This window comes from Neocloeon triangulifer, unplaced genomic scaffold (assembly GCF_031216515.1).
Source record: "Neocloeon triangulifer isolate White Clay Creek 2 clone unplaced genomic scaffold, ASM3121651v1 ptg000013l, whole genome shotgun sequence".
Classification (NCBI taxonomy): Eukaryota; Metazoa; Arthropoda; class Insecta; order Ephemeroptera; family Baetidae; genus Neocloeon; species Neocloeon triangulifer.
Genome location: NW_026775555.1, coordinates 6171315 through 6190401, shown reverse-complemented (window position 1 = coordinate 6190401; position 19087 = coordinate 6171315). Strand labels below are relative to the sequence as shown.

The 19087-nt window shown below is 33.7% G+C and overlaps 1 protein-coding gene and 1 long non-coding RNA gene across 2 annotated transcripts in view; one reads left to right on the top strand and one right to left on the bottom strand.

Moving 5' to 3' along the window:
- Positions 1–19087, bottom strand: part of LOC132199098 (uncharacterized) — a 150718-nt gene that overhangs the window by 60670 nt on the left and 70961 nt on the right. The gene's annotated exons all lie outside the window — the stretch shown is intronic.
- LOC132199093 (zinc finger protein castor homolog 1-like) overlaps positions 17278–19087 on the top strand; it is a 238490-nt gene continuing 236680 nt past the window's right edge. Inside the window, exon 1 of the mRNA XM_059623558.1 lies at positions 17278–17335. The gene's annotated coding sequence lies outside the window, so the exon portion shown is untranslated. The remainder of the gene's footprint in view (positions 17336–19087) is intronic.

Below are 19087 nucleotides of genomic sequence, written 5' to 3'. Positions count from 1 at the left end.
CGACAGCATCCTTTTTAAGACTAAAGAAATCCGCATAAAAAACTCCATTATTCTTCAAAAGAGGATGTGAAACAAAAAAGAGAGAGGAAGTAAAAGTCTGTTTGGTGTGGTTCGGCTGGGGTGGTGAGAGAGGGAGGAAGACAATGTTCATAAATCGGGAGCATCTTCGTTTGTTAAATAAGACATCAAACTGCCGGCGGCGGAGAATGAAACTCTTAAGAAAGGGTGCAGCGAAAAATGGGTTGTCGCAGGCCGTATATTTTTAGTGACAAGTGCGCAGCCGGATATGCTTAATGAAGTTAGGCGCCAATCATGCATATTCAAAAATAATACTCCGGTTTGGAAATGCTCCGAAAAGCACCCCTTTGGTACCACGTTGATAATTATACATGTGGTTTTTTATTCCCCACGCGTACGTCTGCCGCCTGTGCACGTCCCTCTTTGGAAAAAAGAGAATGCATTCGTCTATTTCTGCCTAATACATTTTTTCCGCTGACAGCTGGAATCCCAGAAATAAAAAAAAGTGCCGCTCACAAAAAATAATAACACAAATATAATGCGAGCGAGGGTGCGCGCTCGCTTTTTTCTCCCGAAAGGAATGAACGGGGTGCTCTGCTCTTATGTGTGCGCATTGCCGACGATGATAATAATAGACATATTGTGCGGAAAAAAATGTATAAAAAAAGCACGTCGCTCGTGGGAAGAAAAGGGTTTCCCTCTCGCGCTTATTTTTTACCTGCACGGATTGTATTATTTTTCTCGGGAGTCTCAAGTTCATGGTAAATAATTCTCTTCCAAAATCTCCGTTTTTTTTTTATTTTTAGGCGGGGCCGCGTGCACGTTTGTGTGGAAGTGTAATATTGTCTTCTCTCGGTGTGAAAGTCGTGGTCTCAAAGATTGAGAGGCGTCATTAAATATTATTGTCTCCGGCGACACGTTTTTATTGCAAAAACCCGCTTAAGTATCGCATTACTTTTGGACACTCGCAAATTTTCGACTTGACGTGAGGCGTATATTTCAGAAAAAGGGCACAGAGATGTGAAACTTGATTCGGAACATTCTGAACAAAAGAGAATAATTATTGGATGAAATATCTGATTATTTGAGATGTTTGCAGTTTTTGACTGGCCAAAATGCCTATAAATCTCACATTGCAAGTTGATAACTAAATTTAATATCAATTTGAATTATTGTAAATTTTCTCCTAAATTTACTGACACGATTTTTTGGTACCTGAAATAATTATAGTAATTGGTTGTTTGATTTGTAATATTTTTGAAGAAAAGAAGCATCTCCGCAATATAAAATATAAACCAATATTTAAAAATAATACAAGAAGCTAAATTATAGCATAATGAAGAGCTAAAAAAATGGTTTAGGAAGTTTTAAATTTAAAAAGGAAACTCATTGAAAACTTTTAAATTAAAATTATTTAAGAGTCACTGATTATTTTTTAATTTTGTTCCCTATATTTTTCACAACCTTAATTTTGAAATATAAAAAAAATCATCAATCCACTACTTCTAATTTTTTTTTTTTTTAATTAAAATTAAAATCAAGTCTGAACACAAATTTGCAGTTATTGAATTATATATTATTAACATTTAAAATAGATTTCTCCAAAATTCTGCACCAGCACATGTTGCCAGTAAGGCGATAAAAAGCGTCAAACGGCTGAACCGAGAACGAGAAAAGACGCAGAGAGAGATGAAGTCGAGGTGTTGGATTTCAGCAAAAAGAATAAGGGCTGCAGCAACACTTGCGGAAATTCGATCTGGCGCGCACCGGCCAGCAGTCAAGTCCTCTGCAATAAGCGCTTACACGCGAGGAAGAAATTGTGAGTCTCATTCATATAAGAATAAGCAGCAGAGAGGCGATTCGCGCTCAAAAAGGGCAACGCGTGTGTTTTACAAGGGACAACGGTGATAATATTTCTCTCGGCCGTCGCGATTTTCTCACTAAAAACTCACTTGGTTGTAATTTGTATCGGGTATCACCCTTTTACATCTGTGTAGTGTTTTTTTCTCTCTCTGTTCTCATCAAGCTCCCGACGTGAAAATTTTCCTTCGATTTTCGAGCAAATTCGAAAGGTCTCTTGTAAGAAGAAACCGCCGATGTGACATCATTACACTCGACTTCTCGTGTGAAATTCCTTCTTTTCTTTTTCTCCCTTGCGCGGTTTAATCCTCTCGTGATTTCGGCAAACGTGTGTGTTTAATTCCTTTTGCGTAATAACCAGTTAAATCCGATAATGTCGAGATTAAAACTGCGAGGGGCTTTTCAGGGGAAAATATACTTCACTCCGGGCGCAATGCATAATTTATAATAATATTTCTCGTGAAACACCGTGGAATGATAATAATATTTTGAATGGAGCGAGGAATTAAAAAAGAAAATAATACGGTCGTAATTTATTATTCCATTTTGGTGGCGTAAGACGTCGGCTCGGTATATGGGCAGAAGCGAGAGGATGACCGCAGGGATTTCTGCCAATAGGAACATTAATTACGTCGTGGCAGCAGATTTTATCATCCACCTTTATTTTGAATAAAACTGCCCCTCGGGCCACCTCACTCACTCACTCAGTATTATATTATTTTTCCTTCCATCCGACGAACAAAAAGTCTCTCTTGTTTTGGCTGATATCGATAATTAAACCCTCGCTAATTATCAGCTCGGTATTTAATTCGGCTGACAGTATTCATTAGCGGCAAGCTGCAATATTCATCATTTTCGGCAGCCGCGATTCTGTCATCAACGTTTCGCTCGATCTATTAATTACTGGCCATAGATTCGTTGATGATCAGATGTTGCAAGTCTTTTATATAATCATCATAAGAACACATAAGAAATATTTTTTTATTATTATTTCATTAATTGAAATGAGCCTTTAAGAGAACGTAGCATGAGAATGCAAAGCAAATTTGTTATTGTTGCTTAAAAATGTCAAGAATTCTGTTAAAATTTGTGCCTATTTAATTGATTGAAATGGTTTCACTGATTAGAGTGTATTGCATAAAATATGTTTAAGTTTTATCTTAATGGACTTATGATAAGTATTTATTACATCTTTACAGAATGTACATGCACCAATGTATAAAAAATCTTTGACAAAAATTATATATGTATATAAAAGTTATTAAAAAAAAGAAACAGAAATTTTATATTACCCAACATGAAATAATATTATTTTGCTATTTATTGTGATTTATAAATTTTTTAATATTAATTAACTTATTATAATTAGTAAAATTTCATATATTTTTATTTACCTATTTGCTATTTTACAATAATAACTTGCTTCAAATACTTGATATGACAATTCTTAAAAATTTAAAAAATATTACAAAGTAAATATAATTTGTAATCGTATCAGCTTAGGTTATAATATCTGTATACATTCCTTAAAATGAATTCCATCAGAGTTCCTTTGTCTTTACCAATCGTCTGATTACAAGAGTTACTGAACAGTTCTTGAAATTTGAATTCTGGATTGAATTTTACAAATATAAATAAAAATTTATAAAATAATAATTTCAAATTTAAATTAATTTTAGTAAAATTCAATTGAATTTGAGTTTCACATAAACAGATCTTAAAAAAACTGCATTCTTGTGTTGCATCATTAATAAATTGAAGATTCCATCTCCGTTTCAAAGTGCAATAAAACGGTCAAAATAATCATATTATGTGCACTGACTGAGAAGCATAAACACACATGCAATGCAACCGAAAAAGTTATGGCAGCGCTGAAAGCGGAGAACAGCGCGCGACACACGAAACTTGTTAATAAATAAAAATCTTAATGCATTAACAAATTTCCGTGGCGTCCATTATTCGTGCACGTAATACTCTCAGCATCAGGTCTCTCAACGTGCAATATACCATTGGATTGTGGTGAGGAGAGAAAAGTCTTGAATTTATTCATTTGCTCGGTGTTTATCAAACTTCATAAAATACACTCTCGGCTCGCTCGTCGACGTTGCCGCCTTATCCGTCGTGGTGTAGCCGATATTATTAAAAAGAGGGAACCGCAGCGAGTAAATTACGAGGAAGCAATAAAGCTCCAGCTTTTGCGGATAAGAGAAAAAGAGCGCAGATGAAGTTATCCGGCCTGCCTGTCCTGCTCTCGCTCGCAAGGGTTAGTTTGGAACCCACACACAACTCAGCGCGCTGCACGAAATAGAGAGTTTAATGTTGTGAGGCGAACACTCGGTGTAAATAAACTTGTCTCTGCCCGCTTATCGCGCAATGTGTGTGCTTACTTTATGAGGAAGCTATTGGCACTTATATTACCCAGCCTCTCGAATTATCGGTGCCGTTTTTTCTTTCTTAAATGGAAACTTTTTCCAGCCAAACTGAAAGGATTCGTTTACCGAGCGCAAATGGATTTAACACTCCAGATTGGGGGGACACCTTGGCAAACAGGACAGCACAAACAATGTATTATGGATCAGCTCAAAAAATTTAGAAAGAAATTTAAGCAAGTGTAACAGGAAAAACTCTCAATCAGATTCCTATTTTTATTACAGGAATTTAATAAGAAGTAATCTAAGTCACTCGAAGTAATTTCAATTCTATGAAATAAAAATATTTTTTTGTATTTTTTTTTTTTTGCTTAAAATAAAATAATAAATACAAATAAAAAGTTCATTGATGAAATACATTTTTAGATGGAAAAGAGTCTCTAGTTGTATAAATAAATATAAATGAGTGACTAAAGAGCGAAAACAATTTAGCTAAGCATAAAATTTCGTGACCTATACATTAATATTTAATATGATTTAATTAAATTTATAAAAACTTATAAATCAGTATTTAAGTTAACATTTAATCAATTTTCTTGTGAAATTTCTTAAAAGTTTGTAAATAAATTCCATAATAATTGAGATAATTATTAACTGAACAAAATAACTTTTATCAAATTTATGTGACTTCTTCAAGGTTTCTAACTTGGATTTATTTTTATTATTATTATTATTATTATTATTATTATTACTTTTTTCTAAATATCCTGCCTTTAATGTGTTTTAAATTTGTCAATAAATTACATTGTTATTATTTAAATATTGAAGTTTAATTTTACTTTTGCCATCCACTGTTAAGTTTTGGTTAAATTTAAATTTTACTTTAATCAAATTACTCTGGAATTAATCATTGTGTTCAAATATTGTACGAAATTAGTTTTGAGTATGACTGAAAATTCCTATAAGAATTCACTAAATAGATAACAGATAAAGAATTGAAATACACGTCTGCCTGGCTAATTAATGCAAGCCCCAATAAAATGCACGGATAGTGCATTGGCTGGCGTGACAAACCAAATAAACTCTTCTATTACTCTGCACGAGTAATAAAAGTAAAATGCAAACAATGAAGATAAAACGCTGTGAGTGCTGCGGTTGTATTTTATTTTTAATGAAACGTGCAGCTCATTGGATTTGGATAACAACAAACAACGCTGCATTTATCCATTTATCTCCTCGAAGCTGAATTGAATGCATAGTGTGCTAATTAATTGAGCATTATACCTCCCCATACACAACTCACAATGCAATGAACATTATGCGCGCAAAACGCGGGTGTATACGGCGGCGAATCCGATATTTCGCGCAGTTTTTTCGCTCCCCCGATAAAAGGAAGGAAGCGACATCGCTTCCTTGATAATGAATATCATATACGCGAGCATTTCCCAGTTCAAGTGTGCATTTTCGCTGCTTCTGCTTAATTAGCCTGATGTGCCGCAGTGGCGTAACTGCCACAAAAAACCAAATTCAGAATAAAATTATCAATTGGTAGGAATCGCTCTCACTGTTTAAATAAAATCAATCAAATAAAATATTCTTTTATGTATCAATTTGGGTGTATCCTAACTTTTTACTTAAAATATTGATCAATAATCTTTCATCAAACAGCAATTACAGGAGCACTACAGGAACAGAGATTAATTTTTTAGAATTTCATTATAACTAAATCAAGCTACTAAGGAGCAAAAATTTTAAAAATAATTAATGTTTCCAAAAGGAATATTGACATTGGAAAACTGAATCAAGATTTAAAGTTTTCGTTTATTATTTTATAATATTCAATAATTTAATTTAAAAATTCATTTAAAGAGTAAAATAAAAACAATTTTTATGTATAATAAATGTGTAATTAAAAAAAAGGTTTAATATATCCTGTTCGGCTGTACTAAAAAAAATATCAATTTAATTAATATTCTGTTAAGGCAAATGTCCTCGAGATAAATTAATTATGATATAAACCTTCGTACCAGCATTTGTACAGAAATTTTATTATTCGCTCCAAAGACCAAGTTAAACAAGCTGGCAATGAAAAATTATACGTTTGTATCGTAAAATTTTTATGGCAAAAACTTTAATTCCGATTGTACATACACGCCACTGCCGTTTTCTCTTCGCAGCAGGTCGAAATGCTCTCGAGACCATCAAAAATAAAGCCGAGCACTCTCTGCCATTCTCGCCCGTCCAATTTATTTTACATATTTTTTTTTTTATTATATCCATCTCTTCATACATATGAATGAATGTTATTCAATTTAACTCCAGCGAGCGTTCCGCTAATAAAAGTACGCGCGCAATAATAAAAAAGAGCGAAAACCCGCGAGCTATTGTGTCATTTTCTTTTTGTTTCAAGAATGAACAAACGCGCCTCCTTGAAGCAGCGACATTCTTTCCCATATTCTTTTGTGTATTCCAACCCTTTCTATTAGCACCGACTTGTCAAAATTTTATTCCCACAAAACCTTGGGCTTTTCACGCATATGCACACTTTATATATAATATTTTTAATGTATACAATATCCCGAGTTGAATAGAAAAATGATTATCCTCGGCGGCAGTCAAAACAAGTCGGCGACCATTAATAACGCCCAAAAGTATAATTAATAATTCGTCCGATTGCAATGGCAGCGGGACGCGGCGCCGAATGGAAGAAATAATGAAATACAGCATTTTAATTACAAATTCTTTATATTTGGCTGGATGTGCATTAATAAAATATATTATTCACTCTGAAGAGAATTAATTAGATCTCGTGGACGGCATCATTAGGGATTATTATCCTGTCTAGACAGAAGTGAACAAATGATGTTTTGTTTTCACGGTTCCGCGTAAAAAACGGGTGAAAAAACGTTCGGTTAGGTACAGGAGGAAAATTCACTCTTGCCAAAATGAGTTTGTAAACTTCAACGAGGCGAGAATAAATAATACAATAAATCACGCCGCACTTATGGTCCATTTTATGGGTACAACTTTTATTTGCGCCACCTTTATGGCCCCCAATACGCAATTAAAACTGTTTTATATCCCTGCAAACATATAAAATCAAGCAGCAAACTTCTGTTTTCTTAAGACCGAATAATTGCCGACTTCTGCGCGAGCATCGGCGCGAGCAAATTTATGCCCGAAAATTAAAGGATTAAGCTGCTTTTGAATAAATCAGCTCTCTCGCACGTCGTTTTGCTATCATAAAAATTTCGCCCTCTCCGTAATTGTTTTCACGAAAAAAGCTGCTCAGTCATCTCTGATGTTGAGAGAAGTGGAGACGACTATTAGCATTCTTGAATTCGATAAATTATAACGAGTCACGATATAATTATTTTTTACTATTATTTCACGTCTCGGCCCGCGCCTGTCGCAATTACAACCGTTGCAATTTCATTTCGGCCTCGCCAATCAAACTGAAAAAAAACCAACGCGAGAGAGAGAGACCGCAAAAAAAAGAGAAGAAAACGACTGATAGCCAACAAGAGGCGAGTTTCTGCCGCTGTTCAAATGAAGTGCTTTCCACTCTTGTCATTAATAAGTAGCCTGTAATTACGCACGAATTAATCATCTGTATGGCAATTTTTCAGTCATGCCCAACAATATAAATTCCGAAACGAATGATAATTCTGGAGTGCCTTAGAGGTTTACAAAATTATATTTCTTTTATTCACTAACAAATAATTTACCTCAGCTTTAATTTTGTTTGTGGAAATTAATATGACTAAATTATTTTTCTGTGAGATAAAATTTTCTTTAAAATATTGCAAATTTTTTATTTTCACAAAAGAAATGCAAATTTAACAATTTGATTTTTTTCTGAAAAACTTTTCTAGAATTTGTTTAGGTAGTTTTCATTTATAATTTTGATTTTTGAATAATTGGGTGATGTATCTCGTTATAGGCAGAGATTGCCTTGTAAACAAATAAACTTAGTTTGCATAAACTAAATTAATGGAAATTTATAAGAACTCCAAGTAGAAGCAATTAAAATATGTTAAAAAATAATTCTTATTATTAATATTTTTTATTTGTTCACATCATATTGCTTGCAATAAATTTATGAAGGCATATATTGTTTTGTATTGTGGGTTTGTGGGACAAAACGGCAAGAATCGTGTTAATGTTTTTTTTTTAATTTATTCGCTGTAAGATGTTTATATATTTAATTTTATTTGAATTGAAAATAGATAAAAAATATAAAAATTTCATTTAAAAATATTTTTTTTTTTCAGATTTGCGTGGTTTCACATTAATCTAATCATACAAAGGGTTATTTACAACTCACCACACCAACACCAACAGAACTCTCACGAAGCAATAATTAATTATTCAAGACCGGGGGATATTTTTGTGCAAATGTTTGCTCAGTTGGTTCCAATTAGCAGAGAAAATGAGGAGCTAAAAGCAAAATTAATGGTCTTTTAAGAGGGTGCAGAATTTTTGCTAGACTGCCTGCATTTCAAACCCTGAAAAGCGTGTGCGCTCCCACGCGGCACCAACTCGCAATTCAGCGGCATAATATGATTAATGAGACGCCCAACCTTATACCTTGACAAAAAATCCGAGGTTTATCCATTTTTAGAACAAATTATGCAAAAAAGACTGAGCAGCCGGTCCTTTTCTATTTCTACAGAGATTCACACGCCCTTTTCGGAGCCACGCCGTGTTATGGTAAGCGCTTGGTAATTTTTTCATCTCTCCCCTCAAAACGACCCCAGAAGTGAAATAAATCTCAATTTATTCTCCTAATAGTGAGGGGGATGGAAATGGTCGCGCAGTTTTTTAATTACTCGGCACCAAATGAGGAAGTAGCAGGCATGTGTGAGAGAGACACATTTGAATATTTCGAGAGAGCACCCCTTTTGGTTCCCATGCCAGTGGAAACTGTTTCCTGGTCCGCGTCAAGTGGATCTGACAAATGCACTCTGGGGAATATTCTACACGTGTTAAAAACCGGCTGCCGCTTTTTACCGCGGGTGGCAAAAAATGTTCAAATGAAGTGCGGATGGATCGTAAAAAGCTTATATTAATTGACTTTCTAGAATATTTACACTTTATATCGATCAGAATTAAACTCACAAAAATAGTTTTACAAAATTTTAGTCGCCTGGAATCAATATATATTTGTTTTGTCAGAAATATACAGTTTAATTCGGTTAAAAATTTTCAGCTATTTTAGATTGAATTTGATTCTGTTTAATTATTTAAGTTCGTGACGTTTATTTTTTGAAAATTTTAAACAAAATATCCATTGAAAGTCACAGTATTTTTTATAACAAAATTTGAAACAATATATCAATTAACTTCACGTTTTGTAAAGATTAAACAATTTGTATTTAATATTCTTTAAAAACAATCGTTAAAATTTAGTCTTTTGCATTTATAAATAATAATAAAGAAATTGTAAAATTCAACATATTGCAAATCTAATTAATTTTTTTAGTGAATGATTTGAATTAATCAGTAGATTAAACTATGAGATTTGATAAAATATGCAAAACCTATAGATTTATTGATTTTTTATGAAAAATATTAACAAGTAAAAGTTCATTCACTCTAAAAGGAAAATCCGTATGAAAGATAATCTGATCCCACACATGTCAAGTCATAAATGCAGCTTTTATCGGTGAAACACAAGCTTTCAAGCGGCCGATCCAATATTGGCTTTTGACGAGAGGCTCCGAGGGCTTTTAAAATTTCTCATGGAAATTAAGCGACCCACTTAATTTTGACGGCAGATTCCTTTTCTATACTGAACAGATCGGGTTCTGTGTATAGTGATCGAGGAAAAGGGCTACTGTTTAAGAGCAGCCCCATTACTGGCCTCGTTCGAATCCCTATTATTATTTCTCTCCGAAAACGAAAATAACTGGCTGCTCTTTCGTCGCTCGCAGCGCTATGGTGAATAATACACGAAAAAAAAGACGAGCAAGCACACGAGAACGGAACAGAGAGAGAATTAAAAAGGATGCTGCGGCAGAGAGGTGTATTAATTACCTCATCATCGTTATTATCACCATTAACCAGGCACCCCCGCCAGCGGCCGCGAGCAACCCTCTGGTGTAAAATGGGAATTGGAAAACCGCGAGAGCAGATGACGACGCGTGCATCAGAGGGGGAAATAATTATTTCGTACGTGTGTGTGCGAGAGAGCAAATAATGGAAATAATGCACACGCCGATATTTTTTCTGCGTAGAAAAATTGATACGAGTGTACAAAAGAGAGGGGCCTAAAAAGAGTGCTGATGAGAGTTTCGATATTAATACAAAGGGGTTTCAGCATCAGCTGAGTCTCGACGAAAGATAAAAATCAGGTGCGGTTAATGGGCACAAACGAGCCACAAAGTGTTCAAATTTTACTGTAATCGTTAAAATTAAAAAAAAATGTATTTACTTTTATGATAAATTTATTTCTTCTAAATTATATTTAATCTTTGTTAGCTTTTAAATATAAATTGGAAATTTAAGGCTACAAGCATGTTGTAAACAAGTTTTTGACTTTTAATTTCAAATTATATTTGGACACTAAACGTTTTTATTTAAAATTGAAGTTTCTGATTCCAAGAACCATATTCGCTCTTTGCAATTGAAATTTATATTCAAGAGAATGCATTTTGATGGTCTTATCACCAACTAAAGAGATTCAAAAGCCCGTAAACAAATTTCCACGTCTCCATACAGGTCTGCGGCGTTGGTTTCTGTGAAATGGAGCAATAAAATTTAATGCTCGGCAATTGAAGAGACAAATTTACAAGAAAATGACATCGCCCACCAGGCAACACGGCGACAATATTTATTTTGTCAATAACAACTAATTTCCTTTATCGCGACGAAAGCGAATATCGTTATAAAGACAGGACAGGGAAAATAAAGTGGTGGACAACACGAGTCGCATTCAAGGCGATTCCTTTAATTACTCGAAGCTGGAATTTTAAAGCTACATGCAAAATGGCTTTGTCTCGCGAATATTTCAGCCGAGTAAGACGCTCGTTCTTTTTTATATTTATTTTATTTTTCCGCTAAAATATAAATAGCTACACCAGCACTTGAGCTGTTGATTTTATGGCGCCGAGTCTTCTCGTGTTCGCTTTGCTTTATGTGTTTATTGGAGTTATAACGCGACAGAGGCGGACATCTCATCTCCTTCACTGAGCGAGAATTATTTTAACAGTTTCCATTTTAGCAGAATCGCTTCTTGGTCGTAAAGTATTAGAAATGATTATTCCACTTTAATAATTGTTTAATTTTCATTTAACTACAAGACAAAAAAATTATGGCATTAAATACAGTTTCTATATTTCTTTGAAGAAATTGACACTCGAGGAGATGATTATGGAAATAAAGAAATTGGGCTTTTTCCCTCGTTGTAATTTCACTTTCAAATTTTTTACAAGTTTTTCTCCAAAAAAATTTATTTCTTATTTTTTAGTATTTATTATTTTTCATTGCGTATAAAAGCTAAACTAAATGTTGCTATGCAACTTTTAGATGTGGATTTATATTAAAATTAACTCGCTATTATGTATAAAGACTGTTGCAACTACTGATGATTGATTTTTGAACGTCAGCTCTAACAATTGACCGAGAAGAATAAATAATAATAATAACAATTAAAGTAAAATTATGCATTTTCTTGAATTGAGTGTAGGATTTTTTGAAGCAGCTGTATTTTGAGACCACCTCAACCAGACGTTTTCAATTTTTGAATACAGAATGTTTTTTTCCCCAAAAGCATTATCTACATTATTAAATTTTTATGATTTTAAATAACTGAAAAATTAACACAACTCAAAATCGGTGCGGTAACGTTTTGTACTAAACATATTGCAACTTTTTTTTTCAAATTAGAAAAAGGATAGAAACATATTCAGAAGCATTCATGATAATAATATCTTTGAAATATGCAAACTGTTCTGGCAAGAGGCCAGAATGGTGTAAAAGGGAAGCCACGCGGTCTGCGACGTGTCTGCGAGGTCGAATTGAGGATTTCCATATAATCTCCGTCTGCACCCACACTTATTACGCTAAACGCCACGTCGTCAACTCCGTCCATTTGTACTTGCCCCAGAAGGATCAACGCATGTATTTATCCTTGAATAAAATTTAAGCACGCAACCCTTACGAGCGTGTGTAAAATTACTAAAACACTCTCCACTTTTTCGGCGTTACTTGAATTTGTTTATTATTCACGCAATGGAATGTACGACTGTGAAATTGAACACACTTGTAAGTCTCATCGACACTCTCAACTTGCCAAAATATGAATTTCAATGAGGCGCGCGACGCTTTTCGGTGAATATCAATTCACGTTTTCAAACAACACGTGTGCAAAACCGTGCCCTCGGAAGGTTGAAATTGATCCAAAAAGATTTCATAAGATTTTGTGACATGCCTAGTTTCTTAAGTTAAAATTTAAAATTTTAAAACTTTTTGTAATGAATCAAGTACAATTTTTTCATCTCTCCCATATTTGACAGTTTCAATCATTGTTTTGCAAATAAAGGTTGAATTTTTAATATCTTTAATTATTATTTAAAAAAAAAAGATAAAAATAATTGTAAATTTGAATTTTGTATCTTTTCAACTATTCTCTGGGTCTTCAACATGGTTACCCCTAAATTAGATTTGGAAGAAGTAGAAATTTTAAAATTAAATATAACTTTTACTTAAACTCAACTCTAAACACAAATTAAAATAAGTAAAATAGTTCAAAAAATACATCGTAAAAGAAAATAATTATTGTTCTTTTGATAAGTTACAAAGATCTGAATGGAAAGTGAAAATTTTCCCATTTTTGTAGCAAATTATGCAATTAAATATATCTAAATGAAATTAAATGATCATAATATGAAATGCATTCTGAGATAAAATTAATGTTGACTTAATGATTCGACTGCAGAGTTCATTCTTTATAGTCCATTATTTGAAAATCCGTCGAGAGTTGCGTGCGAGTCGCCGCGCCGCGCGTTTTGGAAGGAAAATAAAACGCAATGACAACGGCCGATTTGACGGGCGATAGCGGGGCAGTGTACGTGCGAGAGGTCGAAATCGCAGCATCAAATCTACCCTTCGCAAATCTATATTCATTATGCATGCTTCTCCCTCGAATTTTAACAAGCAGACGAAACGAAGCACTCTCTCGCGCGCTACCTCCATTTAAACCCTTTTTGGGCGGAAGTTGCGTGAAAATAAGTAGCGCGCCGCCGGTGGCAGACTCAAAGAAGGCCGATCTTGCATATATGCATGTGCTCGCCACTTGGAAATTAATTCAGCCGAGCTTTTAATAGAACACACTCCATTTGAAGCAGTTGAATATGCTTTCGACTGGCAGATCTCATTGCAATAAATTGAACACGTTTTGATATTTAAAAATGATAAAAAAAAAAAAAAATCAAAACACTCTGGGAAAAATTTCGACTTGAAATATGCCAATTTGAACGTTTTTCATGCAAATAATTTATTGCATTTAATATTGTCCTAATTATATAAAATGAAAATTTTATGAGAAGAGATTCTTCGGCAATATGAAAAACACTTAAAATTCCATACAAATAAATAAACTCTTCATAACATTCAGTAACATAGAGACATTTCTTGGCTTTTAAATTTTATCCTGGCTCAGTGTGATTTTGACATTTTGATTTAAACAAATATAAAATTTAATTTTTTCCATGTCAATTTTTTCCCATTATAACTTTTTGAGCCTTAAATTGCTCATTCGTGTATAATTTCAAATATAATATTATCAACCAAATTCCTGAAAACTTGTAGAGTCGCTTATTTGAATCGTTTTCCGAGAACCATATGTTTCTCTGAAACTCTTGCCAGTGTACAGATGTTTACAGCTTCAGCGACGGCTTTCAGACGGGAATGCAATTGCGCGTGGGGTTTTCAAAAATGAGCTTGCGTGGATTTCTCCATTTGAAGTGCACCGCCAGGTCGGAGCGACAAAAGACGGAAAGTAGCGCCATAAAACACTGCAAGTGGCAGTAAAAAATTCCTCAGATTTATTGGAAAATTTTATGTATTATATTGATGGGTGTGCTGGATACGCACATTCACACTTGACACGCTCTTTTTGCTGCACACGTAAGAGGAATTTAAACCCACCTGCGCCTGCAGAGTGCATTAGCACACAACAGGTATTTATTTATTCATTCACTATATGCGAGAGCGAGCAATAATATTCGAAGCTGCGCAAATGGGTTTTGCATAAAACTCGACATTCCGCGATTCCGTGAACTATAAAATTGTTTTACGAACCTCGTTACTGATATGACACGATTGACTGCCAATGCATTTAAATCATCTATCAATGAGAATAATAATAATTGCACCTGTAAATTGTTTTATTCCAGTTGACGCATAAGCTCACCTTATATCCCTTCAGGGTGTTTTTTATGATGGTTTAATTTTTTCATTGATTCATTTTTACGTTGAATATTTATAGTTGTTGTGTAAAAAAATTTATCATAAATAATAGATTTGATAAAAATTAATTTTTTAAGTATTTTACACTGTTTTCAATGTTTAATTTAACTTTATTTTTATTAAATTAATTGTACAAATATTGCAATTCTTTAAAAATAAACTTCAAATGAATTCACTTGCAGGAAAAAATTTATTAAAAAAAGGCATTGAAGTTATTAATTATAAAATGCAGAGCCACAAGCATTACTGATATTGGTAAATAAATTTAAATAATAAAAATAAAATAATAATATGTGCTATTAAAAATGTCGTCAAATTATAAAAAAGAAATAGTGTCATTACACCTCGTTTTCATGGTTTTAGCGAAACAATTAAGGCGCTGCAATTGATGTTATAATATAAAAATTTGAAGTTTCTTCAACAATTTAATCATTGAAGCGAAATAAATTTTATAATATTTCAATTTGATGTTGTTATTTCAACAATTTAATGTAAACTATGCGGAAAATTTAAGTAGTTACAATTGTTTAGTAATAATAATTGCATTTCTACGTGGGAATTAAAAACATGACCTCTACAGTCGTAGTGACTCATTTTGGAATCCTTGGAATCAAATGGACCGATTTTCATTGTGCACGAGATCAGAGGCTGCAGCTGGAGAGGCGCAGAAGTCGCGGACGTGACGTTCCAGATATCACGCTCGGCGCGCGCGGCACCCTTTCTTTATTTCTTTCTCACTCTTTATAAAATAGATATATATTTTCTTGCTGGAGAGCATCAGGTAGCATCTCATCACGCGAGCTGATTGGAGAAGACGCTATTGTTCTCCGAATAAACACATTAACCGATCGACGATCGAGCGAGTGCAGAAGTCGGCGGCGCTTTTCATGGCGAGAGGTGTCGGGACACGAGTTCACTCTCGCGGTCGCTGGATGAATAAACAATGAATAAAAAGAGAGGGACAGACGACGATTTATGCGCCGATAAATTATCGGCCGATGCCATCACGTGATCTCTTCCTCTGATTTTCGTCGTTTCGCGCTTTGCAGCAAATGTGCAATATTTATTGCCGGGCAATTCTTGGTAAATAACTCGGAATCGCGCCACTTTGAGACATTCCAACACGTGTTCCGACATATAGGCCTTTTCGATTGAAAAGAGTCACTTTGAATATTAAAAGGTTTGCTACGTTTCCTTTGAAGGAAAGCTGCATTCTTGCACTATAATGTGAAATCAGCAATAAATTGTAGACAAATCTTAGGCCTTGATGCTATTTTAACACATTGAATAACAATCAATCCGATTTTATATTGGAGGATATATAAAATAATTTATTCAAAATAAATCAATATTAAAAGAATTAATGATGCTTTCAAACACCGTTCAATTAACGCAAATATTTTTAGCAATTTTTTTCATAATCTAGGGAGAAAGGCTTAATTTTTTTGAATATCTCAAAACTGGTGGAGGTGGACTTCATATAAATAAATCATTTTTTCCAGCAACAAAAATTATTTGACTCGGAAAACTGAAAAATTTAATTCAATTGTGAATTTTCATGCGGTTCAAGATTAAACGTGGCTTCTTAGATTATAGAAAAGTAAAAATCTCTAATTTAACTTTAAACTGAAATAAATTCGCAACCAACGTTCAAAAATAAATTAATAACGAATCAAATCAAACCATCAATTTAGGCTAAAAAAACTATTAAAAATGTAAATTGTTATTTAATAATTAAAAAACCCGTTGATCTTTTTTGCCCCTTAAAATTGCTTGTAGTGTATGATAATTAAAATTATTTTCACGTGTTACACTAAAAGCATTTACATTATTTTGAAGCAAAATCCAAAAGAAGAAATCACGCGAAAAAGCCATCACGAATGTGACGTCACGCTTTTATATTCAAATACGGACCGAAATTAGCATATTCCGGTGGCTGAAACGCAATTTGTCCGGCTGAAACATTTTAAGGGATTAACAAAGGTTGCTGATCTCATTTTTCACAGCTTTTAGTCTTATCGCGAGGGTCTTTACAGCTATGTGCCATTTGTGAATTTCGTTGCTTTTGTTAAGTGCGTTCCAATTTGGGTACTTTTTTCTATAAAAAAAATCTCGTCTGATTATAATGAGAGCATCTTATCTAAGCGATAAATCACTCGCGAAATAGTAACATTTAATTGAATGTGCTTCTTATATATTTGAGATAAAACTCTAGACAAGACCTTCATACTCGCAGCCAAAAATGATGAATTATAATTTGAAAAAGCGAAGCGATAATGATCGCATTATCACAAAATATGCGCGCGTGTCGCTCATGTTTTTTATCATTTCAAGCGATTTCAAGTAAATAATATATAATGTATGTCAATTGAAAGCTGAGGATTTTTGCTTGCCTTTGGTGGACTCAGATAACGAAAATTTCGAGAGATTATACTCGCAATTATGGACATTTCGTCAAAAAACTTATCTCGCCTCTCTACTCGCATTACGTGAAAGTGTATTCTGAAGCAAACAGTGAAAAAAAACTCTTGTGGCCTCTAAAAAAAAAATCGTTTGCCCCAAATCTCCGGAAGGCCCGGGCGATCCTTGGCCGGAGGTCTTCTAATAGCAGAGAGGTGAGTGGTATAATCACATTATTATTTCTTTCGGCCCAGGTATATATCAAATAAATACAGCGAAGCCGAAAAAATCTCGGCCTCTCGAAAATTATGGTTTCGATTTTTCGATGGAAAACGCGAATGATACATAAAGTAGTTTTTTCCCTTTCCCACAATGACAGCAGCAAAAAGCGCCGGATTTCCAAATTACACACGTCGCAGAGTCATTATGTCCTTGCGAGTAAACCGTGTATCATTTTTGGTTTTGAAACGGCGTACCTTAAAATGAGCCTTATAATCACAAACGAGGAAAATGATGTATTGGATTTTCTTTGAAATTGTTGTGCTGACCGCGAGGTAGTTTATCTGTTCGCTAATGTCAAATTTATTTCTTAAATAATATGGACAAAAATACTGTACAGAAATAAGAGATCAAATTTAATTGATGCAATTTGCTACTTCACTTAAATTACATAATTATGCTTAAAGTATTATTTACACTTATTGTGAGACTAGGGAAAGATAAGTGAAAATCATGTCGTTATCTGAGAGGACTGTGGGGATTTAAAAATTGATTTACATAATTGAAATAATTAATTTAAACTTAGAATCAGGATCATAAAAAAAATGTAATATTATGAAAACAAAATTAAATTCCATAATTTAACACTAAACTTCAGAATTTTATACTTGGCAAACAGTATAATTTATTCATTTTATAATAAAATTTAATTTTAAACCAACAAATAATGCAGTTATTTAAAAACTACAAAATTTTGAACCGAAAATATTAAGAGCAAATTTAGTCCCTAAGTAAAAGACACGCAGCGATTCATAAAATACACAATCGGTGACGTGGATCTCAAAAATGGTGTTGCCGAAGTCGTTTGTTTGAAAATCGCCACAGAATCGGGTGACACGCAAGCTGGCGAAATTTATTTTTTTTTTTCCCCCGAGAAAGGCATGAGCGACCGCGTGCGCCGGATCGGGTCGAGGCAAGACAGTTACAAATCTTTAAGAGCGACGAATTTCCGCCAGAAGTGAGTGCGCGGCGTGTGTTGAATGTAATTTATTTACACGCACACGCCCACTAATTTGAATTCAGAATTTCTTATTAAGGAAAAAGCGCAGCGACACGGGAGAAGAAGAAGTTTGAATTTTAATTCGCAACTAGGGGTCAGTGGTCGTCAACTATAGAAGGCAAATTTTGTTGAATTTCTAAAATTTCTATCTCTTACAATTAGGGAAATCAACAGATCAAAGTTTTAATCAAATGAAGCTCGCAATCAGACTGATTAAAAAAAGACATGTTGCTCGAAGAAATTATATTAGCACATCGCAGGGGAAGAATGATTTGCAATCAAATATGAAAATCAGGTTTTGAAAATTTAATAAATTATTGAATTAAATAATTAGATTGGCAATTATTGTATATGACTTAATTAACTCTCATTCATATTTTAAATATAATGCAAAAAAACTGTTACAGAGCAATAATGGTTGAAAAAATTATATATCTTAATTTAAAATCATTTCGTGGTAAAATTGCAAGTTCCGATTACCTTGAATTCTTCGGCCGATTTCTGGTTTTGAGTTCGTTTGTCATGCAAAGCAGCCCTCTTTATTCCTTCACTTGCAGATTGAATAGTTAGATAAAGACTTGTGAGACAATTTCACGTGGAACAAAAAATTCCAGGGACGCAGCAAACAAGAACGGGGGGATTAAACGTATTCGGCCAATATTTTATTTGCTTGACATGCTGCGATTTC